The 23,108-nt window shown below is 59.2% G+C and overlaps 1 protein-coding gene across 2 annotated transcripts in view; it reads right to left on the bottom strand.

Annotated features, from left to right (window-relative positions):
* LOC142827995 (protocadherin-15-like) overlaps positions 1-21,514 on the bottom strand; it is a 66,985-nt gene extending 45,471 nt beyond the window's left edge. For both annotated transcript variants that reach the window (XM_075924982.2, XM_089777964.1), the window contains exon 1: positions 21,294-21,514. The gene's annotated coding sequence lies outside the window, so the exon portion shown is untranslated. The remainder of the gene's footprint in view (positions 1-21,293) is intronic.
* Positions 21,515-23,108: the final 1,594 nt, after the last annotated feature.

Below are 23,108 nucleotides of genomic sequence, written 5' to 3'. Positions count from 1 at the left end.
AACCATGCTCTGTCCTCAGAGGCCAGGAAGAACAATATCTCTCCCTCTTCCTCGTGACACCCTTTTAGATACGTGAAAACGGCTCTCATGTCCCCCCTCAGTCTTCTCCTTTCCAAACTAAACAAGCCCAATTCTTTCAGCCTTCCCTCATAGGTCAAGTTCTCTAGACCTTTCATCATTCTTGTTGCTCTTCTCTGGACCCTCTCCAATTTCTTCACATCTTTCTTGAAACTCGGTGCCCACAACTGGACACAACATTGCAACTGAGGCCTAACCAGCGCAGAGTAGAACAGAAGAATGACTTCTCGTGTCTTGCTCACAACACACCTGTTAATGCAGCCCAGAATCATGTTTGCTTTCTTTGCAACAGCATCACACTGCTGACTCATATTCAACTTGTGGTCCACTATCACCCCTAGATCCCTTTCTGCCGTACTGCTTCCTAGACAGTCGCTTCCCATTCTGTATGTATGGAACTGATTGTTCCTTCCTAAGTGGAGCACTTTGCATTTGTCTTTATTAAACTTCATTCTATTTACCTCAGACCATTTCTCCAATTTGTCCAGGTCATTTGGAATTATGACCCTATCCTCCAGAACAGTCGCAACCCCTCCCAGCTTGGTATCATCTGCAAACTTACTAAGCATACTCTCTATGCTGATATTTAAATTGTTGATGAAGATATTGAAGAGAGACAGTCCCAAAACAGGCCCCGCGGAACCCCACTTGTTATGCCTTTCCAGCAGTATTGTGACCTGTTAATAACTACTCTCTGAGTATGGTTATCCAGCCAGTTATGCACCCGCCTTATAGTAGCCCCATCTGTTGTATTTGCCTAGTTTATTGATAAGAATTTCATGGGAGATCATATCAAATGCCTTATAAAGTCTAGGTATCCCACATCCACCGCTTCTCCCTTATCCACAAGACTCGTTATCCTATCAAAGAAAGCTATCAGATTGGTTTGACATGATTTGTTCTTTACAAATCCATGCTGGCTGTTCCCTATCACCTGATTATCTTCCAGGTGTTTACAGACGATTTCCTTAATTACTTGCTGCATTATCTTCCCTGGCACAGAAATTAAACTAACTGGTCTGTAGTTTCCTGGGTTGTTCTTATTTCCCTTTTTGTAGCTGGGCACTAGATTTGCCCTTTTCCAGGCTTCTGGAATCTGTCCTGTCTTCCGTGATTTTTCAAAGATGATCGCTAAAGGCTCAGATAGCTCTTTCTAGGATACATTTCATCAGGCCCCGGTGACGTGCAGGCATCTAACTTTTCTAGGTGATTTTTAACTTGTTCTTTTTTTATTTTATCTTCTAAACCTCCCCCCTTCCCACTAGCATTCACTATGTTGGGCGTTCCTTCCGACTTCTCGGTGAAGACTGAAACAAAGAAGTCATTGAGCATCTCCGCCATTTCCAAGTTTCCTGTTACTGTTTCTCCCTCCTCACTGAGCAATGGGCCTACCCTGTCCTTGGTCTTCCTCGTGCTTCTAATATATTTATAGAATGTCTTCTTGTTTCCCTTGTTTGCCTGTAGCTAGTTTGAGCTCATTTTGTGCCTTTGCCTTTCTAATCTTGCCCCTGCATTCCTGTGTTGTTTGCCTATATTCATCCTTTGTAATTTGTCCTACTTTCCATTTCTTATATGATTCCTTTTTTATTTTTAGATCCTGCAAGATCTCCTGGTTAAGCCAAGGCGGTCTTTTGCCATATTTTCTCTCTCTCCTATGCAGCGGAATAGCTTGCTTTTGGGCCCTTAATAATGTCCCTTTGAAAAACTGCCAACTCTCTTCAGTTGTTTTTCCCCTCAGTCTTGCTTCCCATGGGTTCCCTACCAGCGCTCTGAGCTTACCCAAATCTGCCTTCCTGAAATCCATTGTCTCTAATTTGCTGTTCTCCCTTCTCTCCTTCCTTAGAATCATGATGTGACGGCGCGTTGGGGGTTCCCCGTCTCCTGCACCCCGAAATGGCACAAACAGACTGCACCGGCCGGTGGAATAGAGGAAGTTTATTGCCTCTCCAGGATACAGCATAGCACAGATGTAGTCTAGTCACAGAGCTGGGTTAGGATGCCTCAGGCCCCCTTGAGTTGGGGGGAGACTGGGCCCCTAAACTCCAGCTCCTCTCCCTAGGCTGTCTCCTCCATCCTCACAGACAGCCAGCAACCAACTCACTAACTTCCCGCCCTGCCCCCCAGCCAGGGCAGCATTCCACCTTCCTTTGTTCCTCTCCATGGGGGGTGTCTGGCCACTGGTTTGCATAGTGACTCATCCTGTTTGGCTGGGTCCTGGTACCCACGGCAGCCAGTGGGGCCACCCCAGAGCCAGCAGCATAGAAACCAGCCAGGTACCCCCACTACGTCACAGTTCTCCCCCCTCCGAGAGCGAACTGAGCAGGGTCACTCCGCTCGTGACCTAGGGAAGTTCGGGTCCTCTGCGTGGGAACCCGCCCTGGGGACATGGGTGCTCCCCTTGACTCGGGCCGCCCGTGGCGAGGACCCACATGAGCTGGCTTCCCTCTGTCCACTCGCCGCCCCACTCCAGGGCGACCGACACAGGCCTGTCCTCGGGGGTCACTCCCACCCTTCCACTGGCCTTGATCCCTGGCCATGGTCTCTCGGGCCGGGGCCATGAGCCCAGTGAGCCTTCTCTGGACAGCCAGGGCGGCTTCCATCCCCAATGCTCCATCCAGGGAGGTCTTCCCCTCCCATAGCTCTCTCAGCAAGCCCAGAGGGTCCTCTATCTGGGGTAGAGACCCCCAAGCTGCTTTCCTACTGTCTTGGGCCTTCCCGCCCCTCTGGCAGGAGTCACAGGACCGGCAGTACCGCTGCACGGCTGTAAAGATTCCCGGCCAATAGAAGTGCTGGAGCAGCCTCAGCCGGGTGCTCCGGATCCCCCGGTGGCCCCCAACGGGGACATCGTGGGCCAAATACAGCAGCTTGAGGCGATACTTTCGGGGGACGACCAGCTGCCGCTGGACCCCCCATGCCCTCGCCTTCCTGGGGGGAAGCCATTCACGGAACAGGAGTCCACGCCCCCGCAGGAATCTCTCCTGGCCACCTCTCCCCCGGGGCTGAGCTGCATGGAGGCCAGCCTGGTCCCTCAGCCTCTGCAAGGAGGGGTCTGCCTGCACCTCAGCCTGGAATTCAGCTGCTGAGGCAGGGATCGGGACCTGTTCCCCACCTTTGCCTAGGTCCGGAGTCCCAGCCTGGCTGGACCCCGTGTCCACTGGGATGGGACCCTGAGGACGCTGCCCGGAGTCCTTCCCTGGACCCACGTTGTCAGCCCCCCGCTGGCTCTGGCTCCGGGTAGTGACTAGAGCCCGCTGGGATTCATGGGGCCACTCCTCTAGGTCATTCCCCATCAGCACCTCGGTGGGCAAGTGCGGGTGCACCCCCACTTCCTTGAGGCCCTCCTTGGCCCCCCATTTCAGATGCACCCTGGCTACAGGCACCTTAAACGGGGACCCGTCTATGCCCTTCAGGGTCAGCTGCGCGTGGGGTAGTATCCGCTCCGGGGCCACTATGTCGGATCGGGCCAGAGTCACCTCTGCCCCCGTGTCCCAGAAGCCCGTCACCTTCCTCCCATCCACCTCCAGGGGTATGAGGCACTCGCTCCGCAGGGGCCGTCCTGCCCCCACCCGGTACACGGAGAAATCCGCCTCCTGAGAATCAGACCTCCCAGGGGAGGTGCACAGAGCATCCTTCCCCTCTCTCTGAGCTGAGGTTTGCCTGCCAGCCCCTGCCTCTGGGGCAGCCTGCCCTTCCTCCCGCCCCAGCCACTTAACCCTGGAAAGTCCCCGGTCCTGGGACCTGGTGCACTGAGCCCTCTTGTGGCCTTTTTGCCCACAGCGCTGGCAAGTTAGGCTTTGGGCTGTCTCTGTCCAGGGCCTGGCTGGTTCTCTGGGGGAACGATGACTGGTCCTGGTCTCTGGGGCTCGCCTCGGAGGTGTCTCTCTCCGTTGCTCAGCCAAGATCCGGTCTCTGCGCGGTTCCCTCTCTCTCCGGGACTCTGGTTCACACCCGGACCGGCTCTCCGTGAACTCATCCGCCAGCCTCCCGGCCTCCTGGGGGTTCTCTGGTCTCCGGTCCTTGAGCCACAGCCTCAGTTTGGGTGTGCACGCTTCATAGAGCTGCTCCATCATGACCAGCTTGAGCAGCTCCTCTGCGGTCTGGGCTCCGACTCCAGACACCCACTTGCGGCAGTATTGCGCCAGGCGGGCGGCCAGGTCCACATAGGTCTCCCGTGGCCCTTTCTGTACCCCCCGGAACTTCTTCCTGTACATCTCGGGGGTCAGCCCGAACTTGTGCAGCAGGGCCTCCTTGACTCGGTTGTAATCCCCTGGCTGTAGGTCCTCCAGATGACTGAGCACTCCGGCCGCCTCCTGGTTCAGTGCGGGGATGAGCTCCTGCAGCCAGTCAGCTGGGGGGACCCGTTGCAGTCCACAGGCCCTCTCAAAGGAGCTGAGGAACCCGTCTATGTCGCCCATGTCCTTCAATTGGGCCACCACGAGCCTCTCCAAGCATCTGGCAGTCCTGGGACCCTGGGGCCCATCCGCACTTGGCGCAGCCGGTGCCCCGCCGGTTCTCCGCTCTGCCATGGCCAGCTCATGCTGTCGCTGCCTCTCTCGGTCCTGGCGGTCCCTCTCTCGGTCCTGGCGGTCCTTCTCTCGGTCCTCTACTTCCAATTCCCTGATCCGCAGCTGGATCTCCAGCCGCCGCAGCTCCGCTGGGCTGGCCCCTGCCCTAGATGGGCTACGGCTTGCAGGCCTCCCGGGAGACGCTGTCTCATCTCTCCGTTGGGTTCCAGCGCTCCTCCCCCTCTCTGAGCCTGACACACTCTCAGGGGGGGTCTGGCTGCTTCTCCTGGGGACAAGATCCTGGCCCTGTGGCTGGTCATTATCTTCCAGCTGGGTAATCAGCTGGGCCTTGGTTGCTTTCCGCACAGGCAAGCCCCTCTCTCTGCACAGCCCCACCAGCTCTGCCTTCAAGAGTCGGGCGTAGGCCATCTGCCCGCTGGTCCCCTTGGTGCAGACTCACCAGTCTAGTGCTGCAGCGCCCCACGATTCCCAGGAACCGCTTCGCTCTGCCTCAAGCACGCCTGGCTCCAAGGCTCTTGCTTCTACAGCGCCTTGTCGCTTGCCGCTGGGAGCTTCATCCACGGGGTGCAGTGGATCCCACTTCTGACACCAGTGTGACGGCGCGTTGGGGGTCCCCCGTCTCCTGCACCCCGAAATGGCACAAACAGACTGCACCAGCCGGTGGAATAGAGGAAGTTTATTGCCTCTCCAGGATACAGCACAGCACAGATGTAATCTGGTCCCAGAGCTGGGCTAGGATGCCTCAGGCCCCCTTGAGATGGGGGAGACTGGGCCCCTAAACTCCAGCCCCTTCCCCTAGGCTCTCCTCCATGCTCTCAGACAGCCAGCAACCAACTAACTGGGCAGCATTCCACCTTCCTTTGTTCCTCTCCATGGGGGGTGTTTGGCCACTGGTTTGCATAGTGACTCATCCTGTTTTGCTGGGTCGTGGTACCCACGGCAGCCAGTGGGGGTTCCCCCAGAGCGAGCAGCATAGAAACCAGCCAGGTACCCCCACTACGTCACAATACTCATCACTGATCTGGAGAAAGGAGCAAACAGTGAGGCAGCAAACTTTCCAGACTTGCCAAATGACTCAAAATAGTTAAGTCCAAAGCTGCCTGTAACATGGTACAAAAAGGTCTCCCTAGGGCAACTCAAGGGCAGATAAAATGCAATGCTGATACATGCAAAATAACACACACGGGCAGACACAACCCAACGGCACATATATCCCGACGGGGTCTAAAGTCGCTGTTCCCACTAAGAGAGAGACCTTGAGTCACTGTGGATAGTTCTCTAAAAACACCCACTCCGTGTGCAGCGTCAGTCAAAAAAGCAAACAGAATTAGGAAAGGGATCGAGAATAAGACGAGAATATCTTACTGGTTCTCTATCAAACCATGGGACGCCCACATCTTGAATCCTGCCAACAGATGTGGTCGCCCCGCACTCAAAAAAGATCGATTAGAAACAGAAAAGATTCCGAAAAGGAGAAGGAAAAGCCTTAGGGGTTAGGAACAGCTTCTGTATGAGGAGAGATTAGTAAGACGGGGAGTTTTCAGCTTGGACAAGAGACACCTAAGCAGGGGCAGGATCGAGGTCTATAAAATCAAGATTGGGTGGAGCAAAGAAATAAGGAAGTGTTGTTTACTCCTTCTCATAACACAAGAACTAGGGGTCAGCAAACGGAAGAGGCAGCAGGCGTAAAACAAACAAAAGGAAGGATTTTTTTCCACGCAGCGCAGTCAACCTGTGGAACTCCCTGCCAGAGGATGTTAAGGGTCAAAAAGGAGCTAGATAGATTCACGAAGGTCCATCCATACTTATTAGCCAGGATGGTGTCTCTAGCCTCTTTGTCAGAAGCTGGGAATGGGGGACGGGCGATGAATCAGTTGGTGATTCCCTGTTCGGTTCCTCTGGGGCACCTGGCGCTGGGCACTGTGGGCAGACAGGACACGGCTCGATGGACATTTGGCCTGACCCAGTGTGGACGTTCTTGTGAACACAGCCCGGTGCCCGGCCTCCCAGGTCAGCATTTTGGGCAGTGGCCTGGCTCTCCCCGTGAGGAGCCCTCGAGCTACAGTGGCACAGCTCCACGTCCGGCACATGGACGTGCTGGGCAGCTCTGCATGGAGGGCAGGGCGGGCCGTGGCACACAACGCACAGTGCCGGGCTGGTGGTGCTCACAGCTGCACCCAGAATTGATTCATCCCATCATGCTCTGTTGCCTCCCCATGGCCACAAGCAGGTGCCCTGAGGTTTGCATCAGGGCTCCTGCCTTTCAGAGTACAAAGAATTCTCCGTTCCTCCCCCGCCAGAGCAGAGACAATGGAGCGCCCCAGAGACCTGCCCCCTACAGCCTGCCCCCTGGAGGCACCCGTGGGGAAGTGTCCCCAGAACCAGTCCCTGGAACCTGCCCCCCACAGCCTGCCCCCTGGAGCACCCGTGGGGAAGTGTCCCCAGAACCAGTCCCTGGAACCTGCCCCCTACAGCCTGCCCCCTGGAGGCACCCGTGGGGAAGTGTCCCCAGAACCAGCCCCAGGAACCTGCCCCCCACAGCCTGCCCCCTGGAGGCACCCGTAGAATCATAGAATCATAGAATAATAGGACTGGAAGGGACCTCGAGAGGTCATCGAGTCCAGCCCCCCGCCCTCAAGGCAGGATCAAGCTCCGTCTACACCATCCCTGACAGATGTCTATCTAACCTGTTCTTAAATATCTCCAGAGAGGGAGATTCCACCACCTCCCTTGGCAATTTATTCCAATATTTGACCACCCTGACAGTTAGGAATTTTTTCCTAATGTCCAATCTAAACCTCCCCTGCTGCACTTTAAGCCCATTACTCCTTGTCCTGTCCTCAGAAACCAAGAGGAACAAATTTTCTCCTTCCTCCTTGTGACACCCTTTTAGATATTTGAAAACCGCTATCATGTCCCCCCTTAATCTTCTTTTTTCCAAACTAAACAAGCCCAGTTCATGAAGCCTGGCTTCATAGGTCATGTTCTCTAGACCGTTAATCATTCTTGTCGCTCTTCTCTGCACCCTTTCCAATTTCTCCACATCTTTCTTGAAATGTGGCGCCCAGAACTGGACACAGTACTCCAGCTGAGGCCTAACTAGTGCAGAGTAGAGCGGCAGAATGACTTCACGAGTTTTGCTTACAACACACCTGTTGATACAACCTAGAATCATATTTGCTTTTTTTGCAACAGCATCACACTGTTGGCTCACATTCAACTTGTGGTCCACTATGACCCCTAGATCCCTTTCTGCCATGCTCCTTCCTAGACAGTCGCTTCCCATCTTGTATGTATGGAACTGATTGTTCCTTCCTAAGTGGAGCACTTTGCATTTCCCGTGGGAAAGTGTTCCCAGAGCCAGTCCCAGGAACCTGCCCCCCACAGCCTGCCCCCTGGAGGCACCCATGGGAAAGTGTCCCCAGAACCAGCCCCAGGAACCTGCCCCCCACAGCCTACCCCCTGGAGGCACCCGTGTGGAAGTGTTCCCAGAACCAGCCCTAGGAACCTGCCCCCCACAGCCTACCCCCTGGAGGAAAGTGTCCCCAGAACAGGCCCATAGGAAATTGCTCCCCCGGAACCTACCCCCTGGGAACAGCCTGTAGGAGCATGTCCCCCATGAGCCCGTCTGGAGAACATGCTCCCTGGGAACTGCTAACCCCCATGGGAACTTACCCCCCAGGAATTCCCGCCAGTGGTAACCTTCCCCCATTGGAAATTACCCCCACAGGAACTACCCCCTGAGACTCTACCCCTTAGGGAAACCTGCCCCAGTGGGAACTTACCCCGCAGAAATAGCCCCCTGTGGTAACCTACCCCCATGGGACCCGGTAGACCTGGGAGCCTGCCCCCCTGAGAACCTGCCCCCTGGCAGCACCTTCCCGCACCCAAGACACTGCTCCGCTCTGCCTGGAGGGGGGCGCCCGCTCGGCCGAGCGACTGATCCAATTGGCCCCACGCCCTGGCGCCTCCTAATTGGGATCAGCCAGGAGCCGCGATTAGCGAGCCACGTGCCGGGTCGCGGGGGCGCGGGGCTGGCCCAGGGCCCCCACCTGGCTGCTGCCGCCACACGGCACGGCACCACCCGCTGCACCCCTGGGGGACCTGCGGGGCCCCGTCGGCCCGGGAATCTGCTTCCCGCCGGGCCCCGCCCTGGGACCAGGGCCCAGCATTTGCCCCACATGGGAGGAGCAAAAGGGGCAAGAGCTGCTGAGGCTGATGCTGCTCAGTGCAGCGCCCCCTGCTGCTCCTATCAGTGATTGCGCCCGGGCGGCTCTAAGGGCTGGGGGAGCGCGCTGCAGTCCAGGCGGCGCTGAGGGCTGGGTGGGGGGCAGGCTTGGTGCATTCACTGCCCTGGCCCCGCCCCTTACACCAAAGTCCCACCCCTTCCAGGAGCATGGACCCGCCCCCTCCCCGAAGTGGCCCGGCATGGTTGTCAGCTCCCCCGCTGGGTGCACCATCTCCTCCCTTGCAGCTGGGCCACAGGAGGATAAGAACTCACTACTGCTGCCAGCTGGCGGAGTTCCGCCCCCGACTCAGTCCACACGCAACCTCGGCAGTAGGAGGCTGGGGGGCACCCGTCCGGGGCTGGGAAGGAGAGAGACTGGCTCGGATGTCCCGTCCCTTGGGGTCACACCTGCAGTCTGTCTGCTCCTGCAGGCCTCGCCAACTGCTCGCCCCGCCCTATGCCACACTGCCCGTCCCAGCGTCCCTGCCCAGCCGGGCTCAGCTGCCACCAGCCTGCGCCCATCTCCTCCGCCACGGGGGTTGCAACCATGTAGACACATCGGTCATCTTGCCAGAAAACAGCCTTGCCCTGGTGGTTAGTGACTGGAAAGTGCCAGGCCAGGATCTCCCACACTAGCAATTTCCCAACAACCAGTTTTCCCTGTCAGCTGAGAGCTTGGGTGGCCACCCAGGAGAAATTCAAATGCCACCCAGCCCATTAGCAAAGCGCCCACCGCCGGCAGCAGCTGGCCACATGTGTATCTATTAGTGGTGCACATCTGCACCTGCCTTGTGCCCATCACAAAATTTATTCCACACATGGATGGAAAACTGAACGGGAACATTGCCTGTAACCCCTTTGTACTGTGCCCTCGGTCCTCCAACCATGAGGAAGAGCAGACCAAGAACACACCAACCGAGCACCTGCAGGTTCAAATGGTGTATTTACCCTGCACAGCCCAAACACAGCTACAGGTGAAACAGTGTCTAACGGCAGCTCCCAGCACGTTGGTCAAACTGTCCCGTACCAAAAGATGGTGCCGGGTGAGCCTCTTGCCACCAAGCATAGGGCGAAGCAACGGTTCCCGCTGATGCGAGAGGGAAAAGCGGCGGAGCTCGGTTTGCCGGGCAGACCAGCAAAGCCAAAGGGGGCAAACTGTGCAAAAAACGTGCAAAAAACGTGCAAAACCCGTGCAAAAACCGTGCAAAAACCGTGCAACAAGGCCTCAGGACTACCCCGCCCTGAAGAAAGCCTGGCACGCCAGTCCTTGCCCCCGCCAACCCTAGAAGCACTTTGTGTGGCTGGTGAGAAGGCTGGAGATGCAAACCGGCAGCCCAGCAGGGAGCCGAGCTGGCTGCTTAACGAGGACTCGGACGGGGGAAGCGTTCAGGGTGCAATCATTAAGCAATCCGTTTGCAGATACCTAGTGCGAGCTAGGTGCCGGCTGTGGCTCTGTGTCCAGCAAGAGAAGCTGTTGGACTTAATAGGAGTCTGGAATGGCTAAACACTGGTGGTTAAAGAATTCAGCCATGGTAGGAATTACCCTTACATATATTTTCCCCCATTGTTTCTACCGTCTGGACAGATAGATTAAGAGTCCGGTCAAGACAGATATTATCCTTCCTGATGTATAACCATGCTCTGTCCTCAGAGGCCAGGAAGAACAATATCTCTCCCTCTTCCTCGTGACACCCTTTTAGATACGTGAAAACGGCTCTCATGTCCCCCCTCAGTCTTCTCCTTTCCAAACTAAACAAGCCCAATTCTTTCAGCCTTCCCTTATAGGTCATGTTCTCTAGACCTTTCATCATTCTTGTTGCTCTTCTCTGGACCCTCTCCAATTTCTCCACATCTTTCTTGAAACTTGGTGCCCACAACTGGACACAACATTGCAACTGAGGCCTAACCAGCGCAGAGTAGAGTGGAAGAATGACTTCTCGTGTTTTGCTCACAACACACCTGTTAATACATCCCAGAATCATGTTTGCTTTCTTTGCAACAGCATCACACTGCTGACTCATATTCAACTTGTGGTCCACTATGACCCCTAGATCCCTTTCTGCCGTACTGCTTCCTAGACAGTCGCTTCCCATTCTGTATGTGTGAAACTGATTGTTCCTTCCTAAGTGGAGCACTTTGCATTTGTCTTTATTAAACTTCATCCTGTTTACCTCAGACCATTTCTCCAATTTGTCCAGGTCATTTTGAATTATGACTCTATCCTCCAGAGCAGTCGCAACCCCTCCCAGCTTGGTATCATCTGCAAACTTACTAAGCATACTCTCTATGCTGATATTTAAATTGTTGATGAAGATATTGAAGAGAGACAGTCCCAAAACAGGCCCTTGCGGAACCCCACTTGTTATGCCTTTCCAGCAGGATTGTGACCTGTTAATAACTACTCTCTGAGAACGGTTATCCAGCCAGTTATGCACCCGCTTTATAGTAGCCCCATCTGTTGTATTTGCCTAGTTTATTGATAAGAATATCATGGGAGACCGTATCAAATGCCTTACTAAAGTCTAGGTATCCCACATCCACCGCTTCTCCCTTATCCACAAGACTCGTTATCCTATCAAAGAAAGCTATCAGATTGGTTTGACATGATTTGTTCTTTACAAATCCATGCTGGCTGTTCCCTATCACCTGATTATCTTCCAGGTGTTTGCAGATGTTTTCCTTAATTACTTGCTCCATTATCTTCCCTGGCACAGAAATTAAACGGACTGGTCTGTAGTTTCCTAAGTTGTTCTTATTCCCCTTTTTGTAGCTGGGCACTAGATTTGCCCTTTCCCAGTCCTCTGGAATCTGTCCTGTCTTCCGTGATTTTCCAAAGATGATAGCTAGAGGCTCAGATAGCTCCTTCTAGGATACATTTCATCAGGCCCCGGTGACGTGCAGGCATCTAACTTTTCTAGGTGATTTTTAACTTGTTCTTTTTTTATTTTATCTTCTAAACCTCCCCCCTTCCCACTAGCATTCACTATGTTGGGCGTTCCTTCCGACTTTTCGGTGAAGACTGAAACAAAGAAGTCATTGAGCATCTCTGCCATTTCCAAGTTTCCTGTTACTGTGTCTCCCTCCTCACTGAGCAACGGGCCTACCCTGTCCTTGGTCTTCCTCTTGCTTTTAATGTATTTATAAAAGGTCTTCTTGTTTCCCTTTATGCCTGTAACTAGTTTGATCTCATTTTGTGCCTTTGCCTTTCTAATCTTGCCCCTGCATTCCCGTGCTGTTTGCCTATATTCATCCTTTGTAATTTGTCCTACTTTCCATTTCTTATATGACCCCTTTTTTATTTTTAGATCCTGCAAGATCTCCTGGTTAAGCCAAGGAGGTCTTTTGCCATATTTTCTCTCTCTCCTATGCAGCGGAATAGCTTGCTTTTGGGCCCTTAATAATGTCCCTTTGAAAAACTGCCAACTCTCCTCAGTTGTTTTTCCCCTCAGTCTTGCCTCCCATGGGTTCCCTACCAGCACTCTGAGCTTACCAAAATCCACCTTCCTGAAATCCATTGTCTCTAATTTGCTGGTCTCCCTTCTACCATTCCTTAGAATCATGAACGCTATGATTTCATGATCACTTTCACCCAAGCTGCCTTCCACTTCCAAATTTTCAACCAGTTCCCCCGTATTTGTTTGACGTAAGTGACTAGTCGCTTCCCCCCTTTGCTGCCTCTATCAGAGAGAGGCAGCAAAGGTGGGGGGAATGGGATTCAGTCCTGGGGGGAGTCAGTTTAAGAGCCTTAAATATGTTTTTTCCCGTTGTTTCTACAGTCTGGAGAGCTAGATTAAGAGTCTGGCCGAGATAGGTATTAGCTTTCCTGCTGTATAAACAGGCTTTTTCCCTTTGCTTTTGTAGCCTAAAATATAAATTAATATGCAGCTGCTCTTCTTTGTTGTGTTCTTTACTTACCTTCCCTGGTGCTGGATAAGATCTTTTCAGGGTTACAGCACTTGTAATCTCTGTAATCTATTGCTTTGGAAAGTTTGTTGGGTACAAAAAGTGTTAATTTTGTAAATTAGTAATAAGGGGCGGATATAATAATTTTCGTCACCTGCCTGTTACTATTCGTCATAGGGAAGTTAACATTCTAAATAAGGTTTTTTAAAAAGGAGTAATAAAGATGTGAATTAACATACTACAATAAATAAAAGGGTATAATTGGGGCCACTCCGAGGTTAAAATGAGAGGGCAATAAAGTGATCCATTTACCCCATCCGCCACTGGGTCACCTGTTTCTTCTCTAAGGCTACATCTACACTACAAGTGTTCTCAGCAAAAAATATGCTAACGAGGGCCTCATTTGCATGAGTCGCGATCTCATTTGCATATTTGCTGCCGCGCCGTTTTTGCACTAGGGGGTTTTGCGCAAAAACAAGCAGTGGGGCTGTTTTCTTTTTGCGCAAAACCCCCTTTTCCCGCAAGATCGGTAAACCTCCTTTTTTGGGGCATCAGGATCTTGCGGGAAAAGGGGGTTTTGCGCAAAAAGAAAACGGCCCCATTGCTTGTTTTTGCGCAAAAACCCCCCTAGTGCAAAAACGGAGCGGCAGAAAAAATGCAAATGAGATCGCGACTCATGCAAAGGAGGCCCTCGTTAGCATATTTGTTGCTGAGAAAACTCGTAGGGTAGACATAGCCTGACAGAAGCTACATGGGGCTCAATCAGAGAGATGCCCCTTGAGAAGAAGCAAAGATTTTAGTCCGGAGTTGACTAACGACGGCACGGACATTGAGCGGAGAGCACAACAAGCCTTCGTTAAGCCAGCTTCAAATGTGCACAGGTCTTGACGTGCAAACCCAGGGACTTCTGGGTTCTGCTCGGCCTCTGCGTAGCTTTTCCAGACGCCTGTTCTCTAAAACCACAGCAGTGGCAGGATATGAGGAGACTTTCCCACCGCCCTGTGGTCAGAACGCCGGGGGGAATATCGGGGAGGAAGGAATAACGCTTTGACTTCAAGTTCTTAGCCTCACTCGTGGCTCCTCCCGATCTCTGTGCCGTTTCCTAGGACGAAGGAAGCAGGAAGTCGTCTCTCGCTGCGCCTCGGCACGCCTCCGGCCGAGCGTTCGTTGTCGTCACGGCACAGCCTGGTGTTCGGAAACGAATCCCCTTCTGCCTGGCATGCCAAGGAACTCGGGAGCTCCGCCGTCGAAGGACACGCGCCACCCGCCCCGGGCTGCACTGGAGACGTTCGGGAACAAGAGCTGTGCAAAATGCCCCCAAGGCGCCAGGCCGGGGGCAGACGCAGCGCTTCGCGGAGGCGTTGAGCAGCCAACTGGGCCGCGTGCGAGGGTTTTGCACCGTGAGTGACATCGAACCGAGGGGTCGTGAAACACTTTTCGATTTTTACTACGGTGCCATACAGAAACACGTCTCAGCCCGCACCCAAACATCCTCCCAGCTGCAACCCCTAGGAGCGCAGACCCCTGACTCCTGGCTCCGGCTGCAGGGAATAGCTCCCGCCTACGTCTCCAGGGGGTCAGCGGGATGCAGCCCGCCCCATGGTATCCCAGCCCCCGCCGCTCGCATGTCGCGGCCCCATATCCCAGCTGCGTTAGACCTTCTGCACGCGGCGAGTCGATGGCACATGCACAAACACCAGGGTGGGCCCCGTAGAGCCGCGACAGGCAGGGAGGGAAGACGGCGGCAGGGTCTGGTGTGGGGGGCGGGGGAACAATGGAATTGCCCAGGCTGGAACGCGGCCAGCGCAGGGAGGCTAACGGCCCCGTGCAAATTAACGTAATGGGATTAGTCCACCCAGGACGGCCGTGTACGCCCGATGAGGAAAAAAATAGCTCAGCACCGCATTTGGGGCTAGCCCTGCCTGCCTGGGAGAGCGCCCCCTGCTGAGCACTGCCCCCTGTGGCACAGCGCCCCCTAGTGGGGCACTGGGACCAGCCCTGCCTGCCGGGGAGAGCGCCCCCTGCTGAGCACCGCCCCCTGTGGCACAGCGCCCCCTAGTGGGGAACTGGGACCAGCCCTGCCTGCCCGGGAGAGCACCCCCTGCTGAGCACTGCCCCCTGTGGCACAGCGCCCCCTAGTGGGGCACTGGGACCAGCCCTGCCTGCCCGGGGAGAGTGCCCCCTGCTGAGCCCCGCCCCCTGTGGCACAGCGCCCCCTAGTGGGGAACTGGGACCAGCCCTGCCTGCTGGGGAGAGCGCCCCCTGCTGAGCACTGCCCCCTCTGGCACAGCACCCCCTAGTGGGGAACTGGGACCAGCCCTGCCTGCCGGGGAGAGTGCCCCCTGCTGAGCACTGCCCCCTGTGGCACAGCGCCCCCTAGTGGGGCACTGGGACCAGCCTGCCTGCCGGGGAGAGCGCCCCCTGCTGAGCACCGCCCCCTGCGGCACAGCGCCCCCTAGTGGGGCACTGGGACCAGCCCTGCCTGCCGGGGAGACCGCCCCCTGCTGAGCCCCGCCCCCTGCGGCACAGCGCCCCCTAGTGTGGCACTGGGACCAGCCCTGCCTGCCAGGGAGACCGCCCCCTGCTGAGAACCGCCCCCTGCGGCACAGCGCCCCCTAGTGGGGCACTGGGACCAGCCCTGCCTGCCGGGGAGAGCGCCCCCTGCTGAGCACTGCCCCCTGCGGCACAGCACCCCCTAGTGGGGCACTGGGACCAGCCCTGCCTGCCTGGGAAAGTGCCCCCTGCTGAGCCCCACCCCCTGCGGCACAGCACCCCCTAGTGGGGCACTGGGACCAGCCCTGCCTGCCCCCGTCACTGCAGCCCGCATGGAAACGGGGCTGGAACGGGGGCTGGTTTAATAGCCCCGGGAGGGAGCCGGGCCATGGGTGGGTAGAGGCCAGACCTGCGGCCTTGGGCCTCTCTGCAGCGTGGGCACCGCCGGCCCGGTGACCCCACCGTCCAGGGCAACGCGCTGAGCCCGTCCTGGGGAAACGCCCCCAAAGAGCAGCGATGGGAAAGGGCCCTTCCCCCACCAGGGCCCTCGCGTGTGGGGCTCCACAGGGGTCCGTCCTCTCCCGGGCCCTTTTCAGCATCCCCAGGCGCCTGCCACAAGCACACGGCTCCCGGCTCCCTCCTTCCCCGTGCCCGGATGCCCCGGCGCTCGGCCGACATCAGCCCTGGGGGGACGCCCAGATGGCTCACGCCGAGCCCTGCACAGCAGAGGGGATCCCAGGGGGGGGGTCCGACAACCCCCCCAGAAAACAGGGACTGGCCCGGATGTCCCTACTTTCTGTTCCAAGTCTGCTCTATAAGGGCTAGTGATGGGGAAGGGGTGGGGGCAGAGTCTTGGGGGGGCGAGGCAGGGTGAGGGTGGGGGGGGTGCAGCACGGGGGGTCAAAGTTCAGGCACCAGTGCCCTCCCCCCCCGAGCTGTCAGCTCCTCACAGCCCCCAAGGACAGGCTGAGCCAGTCTGAGACTAGAGGGCTGAGAGCCAGGGCGGGGGGCTGCCTGACGTGGTGCAGGGATTCGGGGCCCGCTGCCATTCCCTGAGTCCATCCCAGACTGGCCTTGGGGGTGCTGGGCTGCAGAGAGTGGGGTGCTGACCCCAATGCCCCAGGGCGGCGCTAGGGGGCGCTGTGCTGCGGACGGCAGGCAGGGGCCCGGTAGGGGGCGCACCCCCCGCACTGCCCCCTCCCGTCAGCGCAGCGGCAGGTCGACACCCCACGTCCCGCTCCACAGCTTACAAGGAGACGTGAAGCTGGCAAAGACCAGGGGTCCGTCTACACCCGTGTCCTGAAATGAGGGGGGTCCCACAGCCCCCCCAGGCAACTTATTCCAGGGTTTGACCACCCTGGCAGGTAGGAACTTTTTCCTAACGTCCAACCTCAACCTTCCTTGCTGCAGTCTAAGCCCATTGCTGCTTGTCCTACCCTCAGAGGCCAAGGGGAACAAGGGGAAGAACGACGTCTCGGGTCTCGCTCGCCACACTCCTGTGAATGCCTCCCAGGGAGGAGCCATGCAGGGTCTGCCCCCCAGCCCCGCCCCTTCCACCAAGGCCCCGCCCCTTCCACCAAGGCCCCGCCCCTTCTGGGGACCCGGAACCACGCCCCCTGCAATTCCTCGCAGCCCAGCCGGGGGACCCCTACAGCTTGTGCTGCCCTGTGACCCCAGAGCGGTTCCTAGGTGGTCACTTCCCATGCCGGGCACGGCTGTTTGCTCCTCTCCCCCTGCTCCCTGGTCCTGCCTCCAGCCACCCGCCCCGAGCAGAGCCCTGCGGGGCCCCGGGCCCCTCCCTCCCGCCCCCCCAGCTCCTCTGCTCACCAAGCCTGGGGGAGGAACCGGGTCCTGTCCGGGCCGGGCTCTGTGGGCCCAGCAGCTGCCTGTGAGATGCCCCCCCCCATCAGCGCACCCATGGGTGCCCTTCTCTGCCCCTTCTGCTCCCCCCCCCCGGCTCCGGGTGCCTCTGGGCCCCGTGCATCCCTCCCTGGTGGTTTTCTCAGGTCAGGGGCCGCTCCGGGATCTCCTCTGTCCGACCGTGTATGTCGCCGGCGGCTCCAGCGTCAGCCGGGGCTGGGCAGGGCTCACGGGCCAGGCGTGGGCTGAGCCTCGCCGGGAGAGGCCGGCTCCGTTGGCTGATGTGGCCTGGCGCCCCAGGCTGAAGGCTCAGCCCCTCTGTGGCTCCCCAGAGGCTTGGGGCCGGGACTTTCCAGCCCTGCGCCCATATCCCAGGGACCCGGGGGGGGGGTAGCCGTGTCCCCTGGCCACCAACCCACCTGCGGTCCAGGCCTGAGCTCCCCACAGAAACCCCACCAGGAGCGGGCCAGGCGTCGCTCAGAGGCAGGGCCCGAACCGGCGTGGGACCAAGTGCCCTCTGGTGTGTGCTGGGGACGTACGAAGGATGAGCCGCCCCACAGCCTGCACCCCTCCTTCCCTCCCACGGCCCCCACTTCTGACCGGGCCCCGAGGGGCAGCCGTTCCCCGGGAAACGGCCACAGAGGCAGCCCAGGGGGAAAGCGAGTCAGGAGGGGGAAGGGAGGGACCAGCTGGCTGGGCGGGGGGTAGGGTCCTTCCATGCCCCCCGTCCACAGGAGGAGCGGGCCTGCGGCGTGGTGAAGGGCAGACCCGAAAGGCAGGAGCCGCGAACAGGCTTTGAACTTGGGCCCTTCCGCATGGGCTGGGCTCACGGGCGGAGCTCCAGGAACGGGTAGCGGCAGTAGCCCGTTATCCTCCAGGCGCGTCAGCTTCAGGCAGAAGCCGCAGCAGCGAGTGTCGGGGGCACTGTGCCCCAAGGCCTTGTGCAAGAGGGCGGAGGCCACGGATCGCACACTGCTGCCCGCTCGTCGCTCCGGCACCTAGAGCGCCCAGCGGGCACTAGGAGCTCTGACCCGGGCACCAAGGCCCATCCGGGTGCCCAGCGCAGAACCGCAGGGCACACGAGGTCACAGCCGACCTCCGCCCGGAGTCACCCGGCACCAGTCCCAGCCTGCCCCGCGTCTCCTCGGCCCGCCTGGCCAGCGTCCAGAACGGCAGCCCGGCTCCGGGATGAGCTGCCCACTTCTCACGCCCGTGGCCTTTGTTTCCCGCGGCAGAGCCGAGAAGCCGAGAGATCCTTGTCTGCTTGTTACAGGCCTGAAGCCAGAGCCAAACCCAGGGCCCGGGCCGGAGGCTAGAGCAGAAACCATCCCAATGGCTAACAGCAGCCGCCGGGGGAGCTGGGGACATCCCCCTCCCCAAACTGTAAATTCTCCAGGGCCTCCCATCTGAACCGTGCCCCCCACTTTTCTTCCTGTCCCAGAGACGGGTTCATTACTGCTTCCCACAGTACCAAACTCTGGGCTCCCCGGGCAGCGTTAATACCAGCCAGGGGAAAGACTTGTTTGCACACTGCCCAGCGAACCTGTGGAACTCCTCGCTGCAGGATTTAGTGCAGGGATCAGAATAAGTGACAGGGACGGGTCCATCCACGGTGTTAGCTAGGATAAGCAGGGACGCAGCCCTGTGCTGGAGGTGAGCTCAAACCTCCGACTGCCATAAGCAAGGAGGGACAACGGAGTGGGTCTCAAAATCGCCCTGTTCCAGTCGCCCTCCCACCCCCACCCCCGACCGAGAGTCTGGCCTTGGCTGTTATCAGAGGCAAGCTACTGAGCTCGATGGACCGTTGGGCTGCGCGGTACGGCTGTCTCTCCCAGCGCCAAGAAGTCCCGTTGTACCAGGCACCGTGCAAACCCACAACAACACTCAGCCCCCAAAGCCGTCACAAGCCAATCCCAGCTCGGAGGAGCCAGGCCCCCCGCCTCCGTGGCATCTGCAACGCAGGAGACACGCTCCAGCCTCAGTGGGTGGCTCCTTGCAGTCATGTGCACCAGCGCAGTGGTGATCTAGGGGTGTTTCACGCTCCCTTTGCACGGGGGCAAACGCCTGCACAAGAGGCCAGGCACGGAGCAGACCAGTCCGGGAAGGGGCAGGAACGAAGGATCCGGCCCATCGAGCTCTCCATTATCCATTGCTGGGGTCCCACCCAGGGCGCCACCGCAGCCCAGCTAGTTGTGGGTCGAGGGGGAAACTGAGGCACGGAGCTCCACCATCCACACCCCGCAGCACAACCGCCCCGGGGACCAGGAAACGCAGCTGGCGAGCGGGGCGTTGTCTCCTGGGGGCTGGCGCGGCCCCTGCTAGGGGAGCAATTGCTCGTGCTGCCCAGCGGGCACTGCGCCCGCCCTGGCAGAACTGGGCTGTGCCAGCGGGGCCAGGCCCAGGGAGGGGGAGATTGTGCTAGTCACAGCCCCCTCCCCCGCGCCCCCCCACTCCTCCCAGGCTGCCTCCCCCTAGATTTAAAGGGCCAGCTGTCCCGAGAGCGAGCGGAGCTGGGTGACCAGCAAAGTGCCAGCTGGGTGGTCAGAGAGCAGGGAGATCGGAGGGAAAAAGGGCCCGAGCCCTCCCCTGCCTGAGACCAGGGGGGCTGGGGGAAAGACGGCTGGGGTCCCCACCCTGGCCCTGCCCTGCGCGGCATCTGAGCTCCCCTCGGCATGGGTGGAATCGGGGATGCCCGGGGCCCATTGGGATGCCAGCTGCTTCCTGCGCCGGGGCTCTCCCGCTGGGAGTCACACAGCCCAGGTGAGGCCAGATGGCCCCGGGCCCCCGAGCCTGGCTCCGACAGTGCCAGATGCCCTCCCCTCCCCCCGTGCGTGGGCTTTAGCCGTGTTAATCGTGGGGAAGGGGGATTCCTTTTCCACCCCATCTGCCCATCAGCTTAGTGCACACAAAGCAAGAGCCCCGGTCGCTCTCCTCCCGGCCAGTCTCAGTGCAGAGGATATTCGGAGCCGGGTGAATGGCTCCCCCCACACGCTGTCCTGCAGGGCCAGCAGCCGGCGGACCATCCTGCAGCACTGAGTTCCTTCAGTTAACGGGCGTCCCGTGAGGAGCTACTGCCCTTCCCATGGGGAAACGGGCCGTGTTGGGTGGATCCGGAGCCAAAATTCCCTGGGACTGCTCCAGTGCGAGTCTTTGGTTGGGACGTAGGAGCCATAAGGGGATAAGAGCCTACTACTGCTACCAGCAAAGGGAGCCGCTCCCTTAGCCCCAGGGGAGCAGGCTGTGCTCAGGTTTGAGGGGACAGACATGCAGGCCAGTTGCCTCCACGCAGCCAGTCACACCCTTAGGGGGCGCTGACCCCAGGAACCAGCACAGGGCACCCCAGACACAAGGGGGGGACGGTGGGGTCAGCAAGACGCCCCGATCCATGTCCAGCAAGCGGGGCACCAGGGAGCTGCAGGGAGGGGAGCAGGCTGAGAGCTCTGGCAGCGCTGCACAAGGGCCAGAGAGGGGGGCCGGAGGTCCCAGCTCACAGCGGGGACCCCCCCCCCCCCAGTGCTGGGGATAGAAACCAGGAGTCCTGACCACTGGCCTCCTCCTGCTCTAACCACTGGACTCTGCTGCCACTCCCACTCTAACCACTAGGCTGCACACCCCCCTGCTCTGACCACTAGCCTCTAGGTGAGAATTGGGGCTTAGCCCCTGAGGTGGGGAGACACCCCCCCCTCCAGTGCCTGCCGGGGCTCTGTTTTCAGGCCGCCCCCCCCCCAAAAGGAGCAGGACTGTGGACTCACAAGAGGGGCACGTCCCCAGCCTCTCACTCCAGCCCCTCCCCCATTCGCCAGCTGCTCAGAGCAGGGCCCCCCACCCTGCCCATCCCCCACACCCCAGAGCAGCGACCCCCCCCCAACCCCTCTGCAGAAGGGCTCCACACCAGCAGGCACCCTCCGGGCGGGCACAGGGCTGCCATGCTGCAGCACAGAAAGGGGGAGCAGGCAGGAGAAGAGCCCAAGCGTCCTGGCCCCCTAGTCCCCCCCCCCCACACATACATCCAGCAGCCGTGCCCTCCCCCTGCTCCCAGGGCTGAGAACCCCCCCCCCCCGATGCCCACACCGGAGTCCCGGTGCCAGTGTGGGAAGGACCAGCAGGCACAGGGAGCCCGGCTGGCAATGGGGGGCAGGGCGGGCAGGCAGGGGGAGGGGGACCGGCCCCCACGCCCCCCCCCCCACGAGCCCCGAGCGCCTTACCTGAGGGCGCGGGTCCCACGTGGCACCTCCTGCCTAACACGCCGCCCCACGGCGGGGAGCCAGGCGCCCCCACCGGCTGCTGGGCCTCATGCTGCCATCGCCTCCCCCCAGCTCCGGGGTGCCGCTGCCCCACGCCGCCCCACGCCCGGCATCGGCGGCGCCGGGCAGAGACAGGATCACGCCGGGGGCCAGCTGCCACCGCTCAGAGCCCGGGCGTTAACCCTGTGGGGCCTGGGCGGGTGGGCGGGCGGCTCTGGCCCCTCCCCTAAGGCCCATAATTGGATTCGGCTTCGCCCGACACTGACGGCTTGATCCCTTTTGCATCATGTGCCGGCTCCGGCGCCTCAGCGCCAGGCCGCTGCGGGGTGCGGGACAGCGCGCGGCACCTCGCCGCCTCCCTGCAGGGCCGGGAGCGGGCTGGGCCGAGAGGCAGCTGGGGCTAGTGGCTAGAGCAGCAAGGCTGGGAGCCAGGGCTGCTGGGTTCTATCCCTGACTTGGGCTGGGGGGAGTGGGGTCTAGTGGTTAGAGCAGCACAGCTGGGAGCCAGGGCTGCTGGGTTCTATCCCTGACTTGGGCTGGGGGGAGTGGGGTCTAGTGGTTAGAGCAGCAGGGCTGGGAGCCAGGGCTGCTGGGTTCTATCCCTGACTTGGGCTGGGGGGAGTGGGGTCTAGTGGTTAGAGCAGCAGGGCTGGGAGCCAGGGCTGCTGGGTTCTATCCCTGACTTGGGCTGGGGAGAGTGGGGTCTAGTGGTTAGAGCAGCAGGGCTGGGAGCCAGGGCTGCTGGGTTCTATCCCTGACTTGGGCTGGGGGGAGTGGGGTCTAGTGGTTAGAGCAGCAGGGCTGGGAGCCAGGGCTGCTGGGTTCTATCCCTGACTTGGGCTGGGGGGAGTGGAGTCTAGTGGTTAGAGCAGCAGGGCTGGGAGCCAGGACTGCTGGGTTCTATCCCTGACTTGGGCTGGGGAGAGTGGGGTCTAGTGGTTAGAGCAGCAGGGCTGGGAGCCAGGACTGCTGGGTTCTATCCCTGACTTGGGCTGGGGAGAGTGGGGTCTAGTGGTTAGAGCAGCAGGGCTGGGAGCCAGGGCTGCTGGGTTCTATCCCTGACTTGGGCTGGGGGGAGTGGGGTCTAGTGGTTAGAGCAGCAGGGCTGGGAGCCAGGGCTGCTGGGTTCTATCCCTGACTTGGGCTGGGGAGAGTGGGGTCTAGTGGTTAGAGCAGCAGGGCTGGGAGCCAGGACTGCTGGGTTCTATCCCTGACTTGGGCTGGGGAGAGTGGGGTCTAGTGGTTAGAGCAGCAAGGCTGGGAGCCAGGGCTGCTGGGTTCTATCCCTGACTTGGGCTGGGGAGAGTGGGGTCTAGTGGTTAGAGCAGCAGGGCTGGGAGCCAGGGCTGCTGGGTTCTATCCCTGACTTGGGCTGGGGAGAGTGGGGTCTAGTGGTTAGAGCAGCAGGGCTGGGCGCCAGGGCTGCTGGGTTCTATCCCCAGCTCTGGGTGGGCAGTAGGGTCTAGTGGTTAGAGGGGAGGCAGGCGCCACGACTCCTGGGCTCCATTCTAGGCTCCACCTCAATACACGCAGGCAACTCTCCCCTATTCCCCCCCTTGTAAAATGGGGCAGAATAAACGTCTGGCCCCTGGAGGGGGCCAGGGTGGCAAAGGGCTGCGGGAACTCTTCCCCCCACCCCAGAAGATGGTACAGCTGGGCCGGGGGTTGCTGGGGGGGCCCAGACGTGACTTTGTTCCGGCTCCTTCAGGCCTGAAACTCCCACCCCTCCGCTGTGAGAGGCACAGCCGGGAAGAGCTGGCCGTGGTTTGTGTAGGT

The sequence above is a fragment of the Pelodiscus sinensis genome, chromosome 1 (genome assembly GCF_052426305.1).
Source record: "Pelodiscus sinensis isolate ZL-2025 chromosome 1, ASM5242630v1, whole genome shotgun sequence".
NCBI lineage: Eukaryota > Metazoa > Chordata > Testudines > Trionychidae > Pelodiscus > Pelodiscus sinensis.
Note: the sequence above shows the minus strand (reverse complement) of the source record. Positions and strands in the feature narration are given on the sequence as shown.